The sequence below is a fragment of the Coptis chinensis genome, chromosome 2 (assembly GCF_015680905.1).
Source record: "Coptis chinensis isolate HL-2020 chromosome 2, ASM1568090v1, whole genome shotgun sequence".
In the NCBI taxonomy this organism is placed as follows: Eukaryota; Viridiplantae; Streptophyta; class Magnoliopsida; order Ranunculales; family Ranunculaceae; genus Coptis; species Coptis chinensis.
The window spans coordinates 26,757,579-26,774,359 of record NC_141457.1 but is presented as its reverse complement, the minus strand read 5'-3'; the positions used below and the strand labels follow the sequence as shown (position 1 = coordinate 26,774,359).

Here is a 16,781-nt window from a genome sequence, read left to right as displayed (position 1 = left end):
ATGTCCAATAAGGACGAGATACAGTTTTTGGAGCACGAATATGTTGTTTCCGATTTAACTTGCAGCTGTTAAAAGCAATTTAGTGTGATTTTTGGTTGGTGTCATTTTGTGTGTCCAGCCACTGCAAGATATGAATGATAACCATGACTAATGAAAGAAATGACAAAGTACCATTAATGTGGTATATTGATCTAACTTTCTGATCGTTGAACCAAGCATGTATAACATATGTATGTGGAGGACTTATTGCATTATATAGAGAGTTAAAAGCTTTAAAAAATCAGCTAATCATACTAAATTTTTTTGTCATTCCAATAACTCCTAAATGGAACTTAAAACTAGCCAACTAAGGATTTCCTATATGTCTAGTTCTGCAAGAATATCTCCAGAGTTCTCTCTAGAAAACTGTATTGGTTTAGAAATGATTCATTGTGTGATAATCAGTGTTCGTGATTCCGAACGAAACGTCGGAATTCCGCCTAATATTTTGTTTTTTCAAAAAATCAGAATTCCGAATATAGAGTCGAAATATTAATGATTTCAAAATCAGTCGAAATTCCAAATATAATAGGGGTCGAAATTTGATGAATTTCGGTTTTTGAATTTGTCGAAATTCCAAAATCCCGAACTATGGCGATAATTCATATGAGACATTGGAGAGTACCAAAACCCGAAGTAAGTTGCTTTTCACGTGGCCTCGCCCAACACAGGAAGTACGTTCAAACTTTGAAGCATTCCAGTTCAAGTGTTCCACCTTCCGGAGTGAGAATATTAAATTTTGCTCCAATACACCAATAATATTTTCTAATCATTGGATTCCGAAATATTCTTTGAAGTGTTTTCTTAGGGGCGCGACTACAACACATGCCTAGCACACAAAAGTTGCGAAGTGATCTCTTATTGGCTGGATTGGAATGACCCAGGGCAGAAAATAAAATAATGAAATAACACCAAGAAACTGCGAGAAAATAAGCAAATTCTTCTCTTCTCGTTTCACTCTCCTCATTTCCCCTCCCTTCTGTTCTCACATTTGTAAAGAACTAGAAAACATTAAAGCTGAAAAAGCTACTTGACGTTTTTGTCACCAACTTGTCCAAAAAAATAACACTAAACAAAAGCGTCATATACTAGTTGTTGAAGCAACTCCGAATTCATATTTTCAACACCCAACATTGTTTATGTACAATTTTCATCTTTGGTATTACTTATATCAACTTCTCTACATTTTAAAGGAAGAAACGAATAGGACAAATTTGTGGGTTTTTGAGTATGACACTAGTTGTGGGATTGAGATGGAAAAGGGTGTGGGTATATCGTTGGTTAGAGCAGATTGTTTTGGATAAAGTAGAAGAGCAATTATTGAAGAAAAATTGACTAGAGGTTGTTTTCTTGACTATGTAAAGTAGAGATTGAATCCTATTTTCCAATAATAAAATCCTCAAATTGTGAACTTTGTAACTTAAATATGCTTTCATTTTGATCTTCAAAGTCCAATCCTAATAAACGTTCACAAACTTATAAGCATTGATAATAGTTTGGTATTTCTTCTCCACCAACACATTTTAGTGGTTTTTTTTTGTTTTGCAGAAGAGGAAGGAGTGGGGAATCAGGGAAATGAGGAGAGAGAAACGAGAAGAGAAAAATTTGTTTATTTTCTCGCGGTTTCTTGGTGTTATTTCTTTCTTTTATTTTATGCCACGTCATCCCAATCTAGCCAATAAGAGATGACTTCAACTTTATTTTTTGTGCTGGGCCATATGGTGTAGTCGCGTCCTTTTTTTAGTATGGATGCTCTGTATCGTGTTGATCACTTGATCCAGCAAGGTGAAACTGTGAAAAATTGTGTTTAATTTACAATTGCCTATATTCTATTTTATTTGGATGTTTAGAGTGAATATCACGTGAACTGAAGTATGATTGACCTGAAAAGGAGAGGATATTTTGGTCTTTTGAGTTTTGGTACAAGATGTTTGTAATGATAAAGATAATCATTCAAGTTTAATGAAGTTTTCTTATTGATCAACAATTTATCAATACCTCTTTTTTTTCCCCTCAAATATGAAAAACAGAAATGAAAATGTGAAAATGAAATCAATCCCCTCTCTCTTCTGCATCTAGTCCTTTTATAGTTGCTCCATCTGGTTTCATCCAATAGTTTTTTGACATCTATCCATCTTTCTTATTTTTCTTATTTTTCTCCTTTTCTATTTTTTTTTTCTGAAACATTCAATTGAAAGAGATATATGTCGATATCTCAGTTTATATACCAAATTACAGATCGACTAATTAGGTGCACATCAACACACATGCCAACAATATATCACCCTGACAACAGTATTAGCTAGGACCCAAGCTACACGAATTAATCTAGATGCTCTTCCAGTGGTGTATATGTCAGAGTTTGATAGGCAATGGCGAAGCCACATGGTAGTTACATGGGGCATGTTCCCCAGGTGAACTTGGGAGAAAAATCTCAAGTATGCATACATACTAACATACCAACTTACAAATATCTACCATGCAAGGACATGAATTCCTCCAATATAAAGGTAGCCACCACATTAAGCAATATATATTCACACCACAATCAGTATAGGACCAAATTTAAATGTACAAGGGTACCCAATGGACAATTTATCTTGTATTCTAATCAGCCAATGTGTAAGCATATATATTAATTCTTGACAATCAATATTACATATTTACATATACCTGCTGACTTTGCACAATTATTGATTTACAAATTAAGTGATATGGGGTATCTCAAACATGTCTACAATTAAGCTATAGATGATATTTTGATATTTACAGTTAAGCTATAGATGATGTTTTGATATTTACGTAAGTCTCACAAGTGAACCCTAAAATTTTGTATGAATACTAGACATTTTTGTAACTTTTCAATAAATTTTCCCAAGAAGGTTGTTGTGGGTTATGTGATGTATCTATACAATAAAACACAACATGATTTCCACTGTGCAACAAATGTCAGATCATTCCACAGTTACTAATCTATAAACAAATCATTCCACAGTTACTAATCTATAAACAAATCATTCCACAGTTCAAACCTTACCGACTCCCGTCCCCACTACTTCACAGAAATCCTGTCCCTACCAACAAAAAACCAAAAAACAAATAATCATCATTCACCAACAAATAATCATCATTCACCACTGTCTCGCACATTGGATTCTTCTCCACTATCTAACTTCTTTATTAACCACTTCTCTTTGCTTCCATTGTCATCGGAAAAAAATGAATACGAAGGCGAACACTGGAGAGTCTTCTTTGTTACTCTTTATCACATAAGGACGGGGTAAGAAGCTTTTGTTATGTTGCTTCATGAAATGAATATTTTGTAGTAACCACCTAATTCAATCTTTGCAACTGTGTTATGTCCTAAGAATGATGAGCTTTCTGATTTCTTTTTTGGTCGCGCTCTCCGATCAAAACTCCTTGTGCGCAATTTAATCGTTCAGGTAAGACATAGCTTTTTGACGCAACTTAAGTTGTAAACCACAACAATCTCCGGCCACTATCATCCCACCACAATCACAAATGCCATATATATATATATATATATATATATATATATATATATATATATATATAAGAAAAAGAAAAATCCCACCACACTTCTTTTGAGATGAGATTCTCCCTTATCTCTGCTTTTCTCATGGTTAGTGTGTCATTCATTACTTCACCAAACTCTTCTCTCTTCTTCCTGCCATATATTCATAAATTCGCCATGAAAGAAGACGAATCAGGTTGAAGTCACTTTTCACTTCGATTTCCAAAACAAAAGGTTAGTTTAAAAACAAATAAATAAAAAAATTGATTGATTAGTTCATATGTGGTCAACAAATATTAAATTATAATATAATACCATTTTATCATAATGCTAGATAGTTAGATGAGGCGAGAATTCTAAAATCCAGTTGCCGTTTTCACTTACCAACTTTCACCAATTGTTTTTATTTTCTCTTTTTTCAAGTGGGTGATTTTATGGATGCATGTTATGGGGGAGGCAAAATCGATTTTAGATGGGCTCTAACAGTTTCCTTGGTTTATTAAGATGGTGTGTCATTCATTACTTCACCATAATACAAGGTAATTGTAGTTTTTTTAATAATGTTTTCTATTGCGATAGAATGGATTCATTATATTGTCGTTGAATCTTTCCCCTCATTTGGTTTCCGGTTTCAGGATAACAACTTTTTTGATTTTAAGTTCTCAGATTGCACAAACTCTCAAGTGCGCGGTGCTAAGATTTCCCAACTAAATATTGTACTATATCAAATCCTATAAAATTCATTCATAATTTCATCCTAATTTTTTTGGTCTCAAAATATAATCTACGGTCACCTATATATATCTAATTTTACCTTATATTTTCTTCTAGTGTGCTAATACAAACAATTAGACAATCTAATTAAAATTTACTCCATCAAATATAGAGTAACCTCTTTTGGTCAAGATACTTTGTTAATCAGTTGCACAGAGCTACCATACATCTAACATTGAAAAATACAAGCTCACCTAAACTTGATGAAGTTCACCATGTGCCCACATTAGTTAGTAGTCTCAAGGGGTTAAGGGGTTTTCTCACAAATTCTGGTGATATATAACGATTATATCGAATTTTGGCCCTATATGACCGGTGTAGGATATTCAACAATTTTAACTAGCCATTTCTTCAGGATCAGGCTGAAATATTCAAAATGTAGCTTATGTATAAATATCTCTATTAGTAAAATACACCATAATTAACCTGGCCTTTTAAATTAGACCAGCCTTTTTTCTACCACCTAATACCCCTGATTAAATACAAAAAAATATTATTCAATGTCTTAAAAAAGGACTATTTCGTCATTTAATTTTTGATTTCTATTTATACCCTTCAATTACAACACACAGACAAAGGAGTTTTATGTAAATTCAGGGCAAAAACCCAAATCCACGCCTATATTGACATGTACGCGGTGTTACATTGCCATTAATACCCACTTAAATACCATTAATACCCACTTAACTACCATTAATACTGAGTTCTTTCAACTTCCCCTCCTTTCTTCATGAACTCTTTCCAAAGATCTTGGTTTTGCTTTATGCTTCCAATTCGGTTATTGTAACTAGATCCGCAAAGGAAGGTTATCAAACTTTCATTGAGTTCTGAAATTTTATGATTCTATATTGTATAGCTGACATATTTATGTTCCCTGTTTTTGCTCATCTGCCTGAAACAAGATACATCGGGCTTAATATCTTCTTGAAATCGGTAATTGTTTGTTAAGAAGCAGGATGTTTCTCCATATGAATGTCAAGGAAATTTGTAGTAAAGGTGGATGGATATTTCATGAAAATAGCTTAACCGATGGTTGGTAATCCTTTGTCATGTTTATTTTTTCAAGGAGAAGAAGTTGGAATGGGGCAAAGGTTTGGCTCAAAAGCGGGAAGCTGAAGCCAGGGAGCACGAATTAGAAGTTGAGAGGGAGAGACCATTTTCCAGGACCAAGTAAGCTTACACCATCTTAATCATGGTCAATTTGCAGTCCTTCACCTTATCTTATGTAGGTAGCTAGCGCACGCATAAATCAGTTGGGAGAAATTAATGATATTTTTAGTATATGCTTATCAGCTTATGGTTTTTGAGTTAACATGCACCTCATCGTCATTTTTTAGTAGGCTTTAGAGCATTACTTAAATATACACAGTAAATTGCTGGGATGGTTCCTTAAGTCTGTACCTATCACGGGCATAAATACTATCCTAATTGTATGTAGACATTGACCACATAAATGATCTTTATTGCAGAGATGATCCGGAACTTGACAAAATGTTGAAGGAAAGGGTTAGATGGGGAGATCCAATGGCTCACTTGGTAAAGGTAATAAAATAAGTTTTTCTTTTAAGTAATAACAAGTTAGCAACACACGGTAGTTTAAAAAAAAACTGTGTCATCCATGTATACAAGATACTGGCATATTGAAAGGTTATATACCTCAAGTTTTGGTATTTCACCATGTAGGATACTGTTAGACGACTTTGTAAAGTTCACTTTGGTTTTTTTTCTATTGATGATTTAACATGGTTACCAATGTTCATGTTCTTTTTATCTTTTGCAGAGGAAGCATTCTCGACCTGATTTTGGAAGATTTGGGCGACAATGAAAAGATGAAAGAATCTGGATTTATTATTCCTCAAAAGGTTCCTAATCATAGCTGGATATTAAGAAGAATAGATCTTTGCACCAAACCGTTATGGCATAAAACACGGGAGGCATTGGGATGGGGTTGATCGTAGCAATGGTGTGTTCCCATCTACCTTCGGTTTAGAGTCCGATTTATTTTAGTGATGAGTATATACACTTTCCTGTTAATCATTGTTGTGGTACATATAAAGGGAGTGGGAGCTTGATTATGTTTGCATATTCTTTCTCTTACAAGTAAGAATATGATCGCATATCTGAAGTTCTTTGTCTTTTTAGGTGTGATATATTTTCTTCTTTCTAGGGAAAGATTTGTCATGGTAATGTGCACATAAAGTTGCCATGGTTATGATCTGTGAAATGTAAATCAGAAGAATCATTAAATAATCCCGATAGATCTTTTTAAAGGGTTCAAAAGATTCCAGTTGTCTATTATCCGCTTTTAGGTTGTAGTTTGAAATCTTTGAATCATAAGTATTTTCTCGTGATAATGTCTTTGAGTTTTTGTCTATAGGTCACTACCCCTATTCATTTAAGTAATTTCAAGAAATGAATACATGTGGACATGTGTTGTTGTGTATGTATTGTTGTGCAAAGATATCTAAGTATCTCTAATGCCTTCTCTTAAAATTGTACTTTTATTTTGGTCCATCGACAAATGACCGGAAGAGAAAGCAATACCAAAAGTCGTACCCCCCACTAAGTTTGAGTTTAAGGGATACTTAGGACCTTAACCTATAGTTGTCGGGTGTGATATTATTCCGTAGAAAAAAATATCGACCGCCGAAAAAGGAAGACTAAAATAGTGTTTTGAAAATAAATAAAAGACAAGGATATAAATTCTGTAGCCTTAATATACTGAATCATACCTTTTGCAGTTTCCTTTCGACTTTTTAGTAAAATCACATCTTAAAGCCTGTTGAATTCAGTATTACGATGAGTATGATGCAATTCTATGAAATATGGCTCAGTCGGAGTTTTTTACATTTAGAGTTGCAATAATGAAGTAATATGTTCTTACGTCTTGGTGCGGGATATGAAAAGGAATACTTCAAAAGAACAAACGAAAAACAAGCTACTGAAAGAGAAGCGTATCTTTGGTCGGTCTCCGATATGTAATTGAAGGATACCGTATCAAATTTTGCTTCCATTGTATGAAACAGTTGATTGACATATTTGTAATCTGCTGGCCAGCTGCCTTGGTAAATTTCTCGGAACTCCGTAGAAGCTACTGGTGTATACAAGTTGTTTCCTATAAGTTACATTAATGTGTATTGTCTTCTCTCAAGATTGTTGACTCTTATATATTTTTGTGCATAAGATAACCACCACCACTAAGTTCTACCGAAGCTTAGGGAAAGGATGGGAAAGCACCAATCCATACGTGTAGATAAAGAAGAATACAACTAAAGGCGAGCCTAGCTCTCCTATGAAGAAGCCCTCTTGAATTCAAGTAGCGAAGACAATATTTGGCGATAGACATCATTCGATTAAATGGGGTAAGATCGTTTGTGTACTTTCACTATTGGCTATATTTGTGCTGTAATTGAGTCATGAGTTCTAACTAATATATAGCCGTTATCCAATATATGTGTTGTGTGGGTACTTCAAAATGGAAGTCGTACCGCCGTGTCGGACACTCCATATTTTAACCGAAATGCCATGTCTCGGAGTGTCTTTCTGCTGTGTCTCAAACCATACCCGTGCAACACAGTCCAATATCAAATATTCATTTCACCAATTATTTTTTAAAAGGCTGCTCATCGGCTTATTGTGCAAGCCGGAGATATTAGATGCAAGTTCAAAACGTAGATGAAATTGGGAGTAGGATGTAACCCGTGGGCGGACTATCGCGGCACTACTTTTGGTCCTTTGTTTTGACATTATCTGGCTGGCTAAACAAGAGATAAAAATGCAATAGGTAAGTGTCTTTAACTTTGATAATTAATTTTTGAACCACTTACACCGCATTTAAAGTTCATTATTAAAGAGTTGTGTTTTTTGTGATTCAAATAGCTGTATGAGATGGGGTGATAATAAAGTCTTGAGAGTCATCCCAGTAAAAGGAGTTTGACCGATATTTCTCGCTATAGTTAGTGTATTTTATTTGTAAGGTTAGATAAGAGTTTGACCACCATAGGTTGTATTTTTTTATGGTAAGAGGTTGTATTCCATCTATAAGTTCCATTGCTAAGTTCTAATAGAATTTGTGTAACATGTCATAATGATTATAATACTTTTAAGTAAACAATTAGTTGCTATCGAGTTTCAATCGACAAAGTATCCCAATTGACGACACAAACTATGCTATATTTCAGCTCAATTCATATTCAAATTTGAATTGCCCACATGGGTGTATCAAATTTGGCAAGCATGGTGTATTGGCTTATGTTGTTTTTGTTCTTTGTCGGTCTGAGAGTCTAAGCTTCAATTTAGGTTGTTATTGATGTATTACATTTTGATTTGGCGAAGCAAATGGAAATAACTTAAAGGATCCTAATTATGCTTTGACTTGAGTTGAGTCTATATGTGGCATTGCCGTTATGACTGTCTGCATGTTTTTCCTATCGATCTGTTAAGTGGGTACTTTCTCATGATTTCAATTTACTTTTATGACTTCATCCAACTGAAATTTGTCTTTGCACTATCGTGCTGATTTTTCAAGTACTTGCATGGGAAACTTTACGAGATACTTCTACGCTTTTGACTTCAAACCGCGGATGGTTGCCATTTCCGGAAACACCATCTATAATGCACGCAAAATGACGCTAATAAATTTCTAAGATAGTTTGAGAGTTGAACTTGGCCCTGATGTTGAAGTTACAGTAGTGACTCATGGATTTATGTTAGTCCAAAATGGCCAAAGGAGGCACCTGTTTAGGGAAGATAGTAATCAATCAAAAAGTAAGTAATGAAATGTTTGATGTTTGTGTTGGTTATTTATGTATGACCATCATTTTTACATTTTTGATCTAGCTGGAGTATTATGGAAATACATGTTTTAAAGTGGTTACATCATTTCTAAACACAAGGTTTCCAGTAATATTCTTGCAACGATACCTTTACCCTGTTACATGTTCGATTGAATTCGTGCTGACAATCAAACACACCTTAAATGATTGATCCATTGGCTCAAATTTCTATTTTCTTGGTGTATTATATTGGTGCAGTAATGCAGCTCAAACAAGGGCAAACACTTAAGATTATGCATAAGGAAGTACGATAACTCCTAGAAGCCAAGGGGTTCATTTTCTTTCAAGCTTTTATTCAATTGCAACAATGGATGGGAAGACTGCTGCTCACCTTCAACAAGCTATTTCTAAATATTCAAGAGAAGAGATACTTAAAATAATGTGAGTCCCCTTTTTTTTTTTTTTTTCTTTTTTTACCTTGTGATGCAACATAAGCGCGTTACAGAACTTCCTCAACAATGGATGATTTATACTGACATTTGGTATTACAGAAATAGAGACCATACACATAAATGCTTTGTCTCATGAATGTTACAGTACTTATGCTTTGGTGTCACTCCATGAGACATTACATCCAAGTAGTTGTCACCCAATTGATTAATTTAATGCTCATGCATCATCAACATCAACTTAGTAGTTGACTCATTGACTTGATCAAATTGTTTCTTTCGAAATCTTGAGTTGATTTTTCAAATCATGTAATGTTTAAGAAACAAAAATAAATCAGTACGATGCAAATATTGTCTGCTAAAATAAAGTGACCAGGAAACTGAAATCATCCATTAGTCCATGCTAATTTTGATCTGATTTTCCAGTTCCTAAAAAATATTGGTATGATCCTTTTTTCGCTTAAAGCTGATTAGCAATTTTACAGGACTCAAAAGAAGATCCAGTGACCCCATTTCCGTCGAAAATAATTACATCATCACCCACTGAATGCAGGTTGGTCGATATCATTTATCGTGTAATTAATAAATTATGTCTTTTAATTGATAAATTTTCTCAATTTTGAAATCTACAGGGATACTCGGGCAAGTTTAGAAAGAGTTGCTACAAAGCGGGTAACACTTAAATTAGAAATGTGCATTCTTCTTCAAAATACTGCTGTTATAATTTAGGCTTTATCAGTCTGAAGCCTTTTATCCAATTGGACTTTAACCATCTTTGTCTCCTATGCTTAGGTCCGTAGCTCTGAGAATCTGCTAGGTGGCTACAACTCCTCCCCAACTTTTGCTGTTCATTGAGACGAATGTTTTTAAAGAGCTCGAAGTTCCTTGATTGATGGAAAATGATAAAAAATGTTAAAAAAGGCCTAAGCGTATATAAAGGAGCTTGAAGATGTAAGTAACCTATGGACTTTACTTGGGTTATAATATGTTACTAACGGTCTAATGACATCAAGTATTGAACAAATAAGGTTGGGAGAAACTTCCAAACTCATAGTTTACTTTTCTTTTCTTTCCATTTTCCCTTTCTTCTTTAATTGCAAGTAAACTTGCAGTCATTGAGGAGAAGGATCCTATGAATGTATTTCCTTTTTGTGTATGCTATCGTTCTCACTTTTCATTTTTCCTTATTTGCATCGACGATACTTAAAATCAGAAGGACCACATGTAAGAAACTTCTGGGAACAAGTTCTAGGAACAATTGTATTCAATATCACAAATGTGTCACATAATTTTGCAGAGGCAACTGGTTGTATATGTTTAGCTTTGCATTAGCTTCTGAGTTTGCTGCTACTTGCTACAGGTTTAGAACTCTTTATCCCAGTCTAATATACATTTTCCTATTTTGAACGTACAATCACCAGGGTACAACGGTAAGCAACAAAAATGCATTTGCCAAGGATGCTAGAGTAGATTTGCACACGGATGGCTGAGGATCCTGATGTGTGTTGGTATTCAATCCTTAATCCATTTTTCTAGATATAGATTTGTCTTTAGCTTAATTCACCCGTTAAGTATTTCATGGTATTGAGATGGAAGAGTGGGAATGCTAACTTTTATTTATGAATGCATAGGAATTAGAATTTCATTCTGACCTTAGGATATTCATCTAATCCAAACCATTGCAATTGATTTGTTAAAAGGTTTCAATGGTATTCTTTAAGGTGATGTAGTACTGATAACATACCCAGAAAAAGCAGAATGAACTCAAATTACTATAAATTTATGAGAGGGCTGGGATTCAAATCTTTGTTGTTTAAATCTCTATAAATCGAGGGTCAAGGCTTAAGACACCTGGATAGACACCTCGACCATTTAGAATTAAAAACGCCAGCTATTAAAATGCCTGCCGAACTAGCCACCAATTTAACCACTCTAAACTCTTCGTTTTCAATCTCCCACTTTCTGCCCCTCCATCTACCCCCACTCAAGTGGATTTCGGTTTTGCCAAGGAAGCTGAACAATTTCTGTATTTTGAGTGTGGTTGTTTCACTCATCTCCTTACTTTGCTCATTGACATTGTCAGCAGTGAACTTCACACTCTCAACAAGTACTAACTCGGTAACTTTGGTTGTCTCTTTTTGAAACTCTCAAATCTTTGTTAATTGACCCACCCCTGTGGTTATCGAGGTATGCCTTATAATGCATATTTCTCATAAAAAATACGTAGTAAAATGGATTACAAAGCAATAGGCAGGCTTGGTTAATTGTTTGTGCAGGATTATATTCCATAAAAGCGTGTATACTTTATTTTTTTTTGTTCATGTAATTTGAAACTCATTTCAAGTCTACAATGGTGTATTTGGATATCACAAGTTGTTTCAATAGCTAATGATTAGATTGTCTCATCCCTTGGTCATCCACGAAGGGATGCAAATGCATGATTTAGTAGAGGCATGTATATATCTGATTTTTTTAGAGTTTCATTGCCCTTACATTTTCAATTATTTTTGTTGAACGAAAAACAGTTCTACTTGAGTCGATATGAAGTAAAGAATATTATTTTTGATAGGTACGTAATTTACTGAGTTATTAGTTGCTTTTGGAGTCTAAATTCAGTGTTTCAGACCTATATGTAGTTGGAAATATAAAGCCCAAAAAATACTTCATGTAGTGTAGTTGTGACTATAACCAACGATGGTGGTCTATGACACGGCTGAAATCAACTGAAAATCGACATGACCGTCACAAAATGAAGACAAGTAGGTGATGGTGCAATACTAATCTCACCAGTTCTGACGGCAAGTCGCTCTGATGTTCTATCTTAATGACACTATTAGGAACAAATTTTAGATTCCCTACCGTGGAAGAACAATATTTCATTTCCAAAGAAGGAGTACCAAGGTGCTTGTGATTCTTGGCGTGTTTGTGAACTTAGAATTTCAGTTTAAGTAGGTAACTTATGCATTTCTTTTATATTGTTTGCATGGATAACTTTCTTTTTGGCTTATTATCTTAGACAATCTATTGGTTTGTATTCCCTTTCTATATGTCTACAAGGTATTGACATTTGATATACATCCTTTAATTATAACATACTAAAGTACTAAACTGGCTGAATGGGCGATCTTGAGTGTAACTCATTTAAGGAAAATGGTCAAATCTTTGTGTGCAATTAAGCGAACGATTGTATTTTAGTTGGATGATTTTTTAACCTATTGTGCTCACACAATATTCACTCAAAACTTACTTGCATAAATGAAGGATTTGCCTTTCAATACTACTCTTGCTTGGTTGAATATCCTAATATCGTTCTTTGCCATGTTCATCTTAACAATTACAAAGTTTTTTATGTTATCTTTTCTGGAATTGTTGAGGTACTCCGTCTGTTGCATTTTTAATTTTTGTTTTTGTTGTAGGTGGATGTTCTATTAATATTGCAAAACATCCTGATTCATAGCTCTCTTCTTTTTGTATGTGATTTTACTTGCAGCCATACTTATATTCAGTGAAGAAGCTGCTATTGATAAGTTGCTTAGCACTTCAAGACAATTGATAAGAATGTAGCAGTCAGCATGGACATGGAGCTTATATATAGAGATGAAAAGAGTGAACGAAATGGTTTATGATCATGCAACAACAAGCTTTCTTTAGGAACACCTCGGAAGAGAATACAATGGAAGTGCCAGTTAGGATGCTAACCAACACATCACGGTGTCATGGTTATTTATCTCTTTGTAATTAACTCTTAAACTGGTATGTGGTTGCCCTCGATGTTTGCAATCATTCTTTCATTTCAAATTCATGCTACCAAGAGGAAAAATAGATAATTCGAGGCCGATATGAAAGGTACAAAATAGGGTTCAGACTGTGAAACAACTACTAAAGTGTCTATGTTATGTACGCCAATAATTTACACGTATACAGGCATGTACTTATCCAATTTTTTATGCCAAGAGTAGGTTTTAATTGCTTTATCTCTTCATTCCTTTTATTTGATCTCATTATTTTGCGTGTGTGCATATTTATGTATTTGAAGCCTTGAATATAAATTGCGTTTTCCTAAGACATATTTCTCTTTTGCTTTTGCGTGTAATCTGAGAAGGGCATCCTTGGGGCAGTACTTAGAAGCATTCAAAGTTATTAAAGATACACGAAAAGTGGCATCTAATACACCATCAACTGAGAAGAAAGAGGAGCTTGAGATACTTGAAACTCAAATAGCATCTATTGCCACTGATGCAACTGATGTGCATCCAGAGGAAGAGGCCACTGTTCAGAGGAATCCCAAATGTATTAGTGACTGGAACTACTATTACTGAGTTAAGTTGAAGAGTGACTTGAAAAATCATTCTCTAAGTTTTTTAATATAATGATGCGTTCAGATCACACACATTTCGAGGGCATCGGTTTACACGATCGACCCGAAGATCGTAGCCGCAAGTCGATTATCTGGAAGCCTATAAACTATCGAGCCTCTAAATCGTTATGCTACCTCCTTAGTTTGGGATCCGGGGCCTATATGTTTAAATGATTTGTAGGTAATGAGTTCCTAAATGGGTTAATCTCTCAAGATTTTAATTGTCTATTTTCAGATTTCTCGGAAAGCCTCAAATCGTAAATCGATCTTCTTGAGTAGAATCTGCAGGTACTTTTTCAGATTAAGCGCGTGGATTAGATTTAATAAACTTTTTCAGATTAAGCATCTCTAAACTTTGTACACGTTCTGATGTTATTCTGCATTATTTTGTTCATCTTTTCTATTTGTTCTTGGTTCATGTGACCAAGTGCTATATGGCATTTTTTTTAGAGGTGATATGGGAATTGAGTTATAACAAAAAAAAAGGGAAGTTGCAATAAGGTGACCAACGAAGAAGATGATTTTGCGTAGACTATGTCTGACAGATTATATCCGTTTTTGTTGCGATCATCATGCATGGAGGTCCATTGCAGTAAAGCACATACACTACCTTCATGGACTCAATTGACTTCCTTGGTTAATGATCTCTCGCGATGAAACCACACAAACTGGAATGTTCTTAAGTCTCTCAGAAGGTACAATCTATAATCTTAAGCTGCCAAAGTTAGCAAGTCGGAGTATCTGTTGTGGATCAGCCCAAGGCTATTTGAGATGGCACATCACAATGGTAACTTCCTGTTTGATCTTTTTTCTGGACGTCAGATCAGTCTTCCACCACAATTAAGAAAATTAACTGTACATAAGAACTCTACAGCAGTGATTTGGAGGAAAATAAAAAAGGCCCATTAGACGCGATTCAACAAGCAGTCACCATGAGGTTAGTACATAAGAACTCAAGACATACGAAGAATCTTTCCTGAAATCAATTTTTCGGCGATAATATGGAGGTATCTCAGAATCATCTCAAAACTATATATCCCCCTTTGTTGCCTTGATCCCCATCAATGTCTTCTTTCAGGTGAGTATTGTGGGAGATTTTACATAGGATGAAATTGAATCTTGCATTCTGGATTATCTGGGGACAATTACCGCGAGGAGAAGTGCTGAGCAAGTGCATGGATTCGATCCAATCATGTTTCGACCTTCACCATCTGATCTTCAGTCTCAACAAGTAATCTGACCTTCAGTCATCTGACCTTCACCATCTGATCCAATCATGATTCGATCCAATCATGTTTCGACCTTCACCTTCACTCAAAAGTTATATGAGGCTCCAGATCCTTATCCAGCTATTGCTTCAATTGCTGTAAGTTTTTTTAGTACGCTTGCGTTTTATGCGTTCGATTTATGTTGTTGCAGAGAATTTGATTGTGTTTTTTTTTAATGTAGGAGCAAGATGTGAAAGTTTCTGAACTAGAGTCTGAGAATAGAAAGATGAAGGTTGAACTAGAGGAGTTTAGGATTGAAGCTACTCATTTGAAGAATCAACAAGCAACTATACAGAGACTTGAAGACCGCAATCGCCAACTAGAACAACAGGTTAGCATAGTTTATATGTCCTATTCATGTTTTCATGAAAAATTATAATACAACTTGGTTTATTTATTATAGTATTGCAAAAGATGAGTTTCCCACATGCTTCCTTGAAGTAAAATTTGTTTTGGCAACCCCCTATTTTGTTACCATTACAGACTCGGGTGGATGTTGCTTTAGGTTCCTTCTGATATCTGTCATTCCCAAGTGACGTGCTGAATTTGGGTTGGCACCCTGGCCATTTGACATAAAACTCTCATAGGGGCAAGTGGGGACAATAGTGACAGTAGGAGCTGGCTTTTGCAATGTGGTATCATAGCCCCAAGGACGGGTTCATCTAAAGGTGTGGGACTTTGATATTCTGAGGTTATGCTTGGGAAGTGCCTGGGTTAAGGAGGTGAGAGTTGAAGCTAGGTTTGTAGTTCTACGCCTTTAGGTTCACTCCTAGACATGGGGTTCTGATGGAGATCATTTTGCAAATCCTTAGAACCTAGGTGTTTTGTGGCAAATAGACTTTGTTGAAGTGTGATTGATCGAACCAAGCAACGAGGTCTTTTGATTTTCGCACACCTCTTATGGGGGTTAATTATGGAGACCGTAGCAGATAGTAGAAGGGCGTTGTCGCATGTACTGCTCCTTTATATAGGTTGCTACTGTATCATGTTCTGAACTTCTCATGCTTTGGCATCTGTCAGTCGAAATTTATAGATTACAATAGTAATTGTTATTATGCTAATGATTATTGTTGTTTTTCTGATTTTTTTTTTGAGATGAATTTAGATGGAGGAAAAAGTGAAAGAAATTGTAGAAATCAAGCAACGTGGCTTGGCAGAAGAGAATCGAAAACACCGGGGCGCCCTTAAAGAAAGGTATACACATTGTTGTTAAAGAAAATTTGACTCATGTTCTTGACTTTTGTTACTTTGTTTTGGTAAACATGGCTATGTGAAGCTCTCTCTCTCTCTCTCTCTCTCTCTCCTTTCATTTTTTCAGTTGTTATTTTGTATGCTCATGGAATGTGTAACATGTTTTGTGTTCTTATGGAGGCAGGGAGCGACTGTTGCAGGATCAGTTACGGCAAGCTAAAGATAGTGTTTCAAATATGCAGAAGCTGCATGAATTTGCCCAGAGCCAGTTATTTGACTTTCGTGCTCAATCAGGTATGTATATTGCCATTGTTTTAAGAATAGGTTTCGGCATTTTATTTATGTCACATGCAATGCTGATGTCTACTCTCTAAGCATTTTATATTTTTTATT

At 35.1% G+C, this 16,781-nt stretch overlaps 2 long non-coding RNA genes and 1 pseudogene across 4 annotated transcripts; all 3 read left to right on the top strand.

The window, feature by feature from the left end:
* Nucleotides 1-5,108: 5,108 nt before the first annotated feature.
* On the top strand, nucleotides 5,109-5,890 carry LOC147515575 (uncharacterized). The gene is made up of 3 exons (XR_015213466.1): nucleotides 5,109-5,281; nucleotides 5,415-5,518; nucleotides 5,818-5,890. It is a non-coding gene; the product is annotated as an uncharacterized LOC147515575 (long non-coding RNA).
* A 3,073-nt stretch (nucleotides 5,891-8,963) lies between these two features.
* Nucleotides 8,964-13,228, top strand: LOC147515574 (uncharacterized). 2 transcript variants are annotated; one of them, XR_015213465.1, is made up of 6 exons: nucleotides 8,964-9,564; nucleotides 10,058-10,125; nucleotides 10,205-10,244; nucleotides 10,365-10,523; nucleotides 10,994-11,080; nucleotides 13,063-13,228. It is a non-coding gene; the product is annotated as an uncharacterized LOC147515574 (long non-coding RNA). The 2 variants fall into 2 exon arrangements; XR_015213464.1 differs by lacking the exon at nucleotides 13,063-13,228 and having other exon boundaries at nucleotides 10,994-11,717.
* Nucleotides 13,229-14,505: 1,277 nt separating this feature from the next.
* Nucleotides 14,506-16,410, top strand: LOC147515573 (protein CASP pseudogene; annotated as a pseudogene). Its single transcript, XR_015212981.1, has 5 exons — nucleotides 14,506-14,716; nucleotides 14,804-14,936; nucleotides 15,008-15,295; nucleotides 15,379-15,528; nucleotides 16,303-16,410. The product of XR_015212981.1 is annotated as a protein CASP pseudogene (transcript).
* Nucleotides 16,411-16,781: the final 371 nt, after the last annotated feature.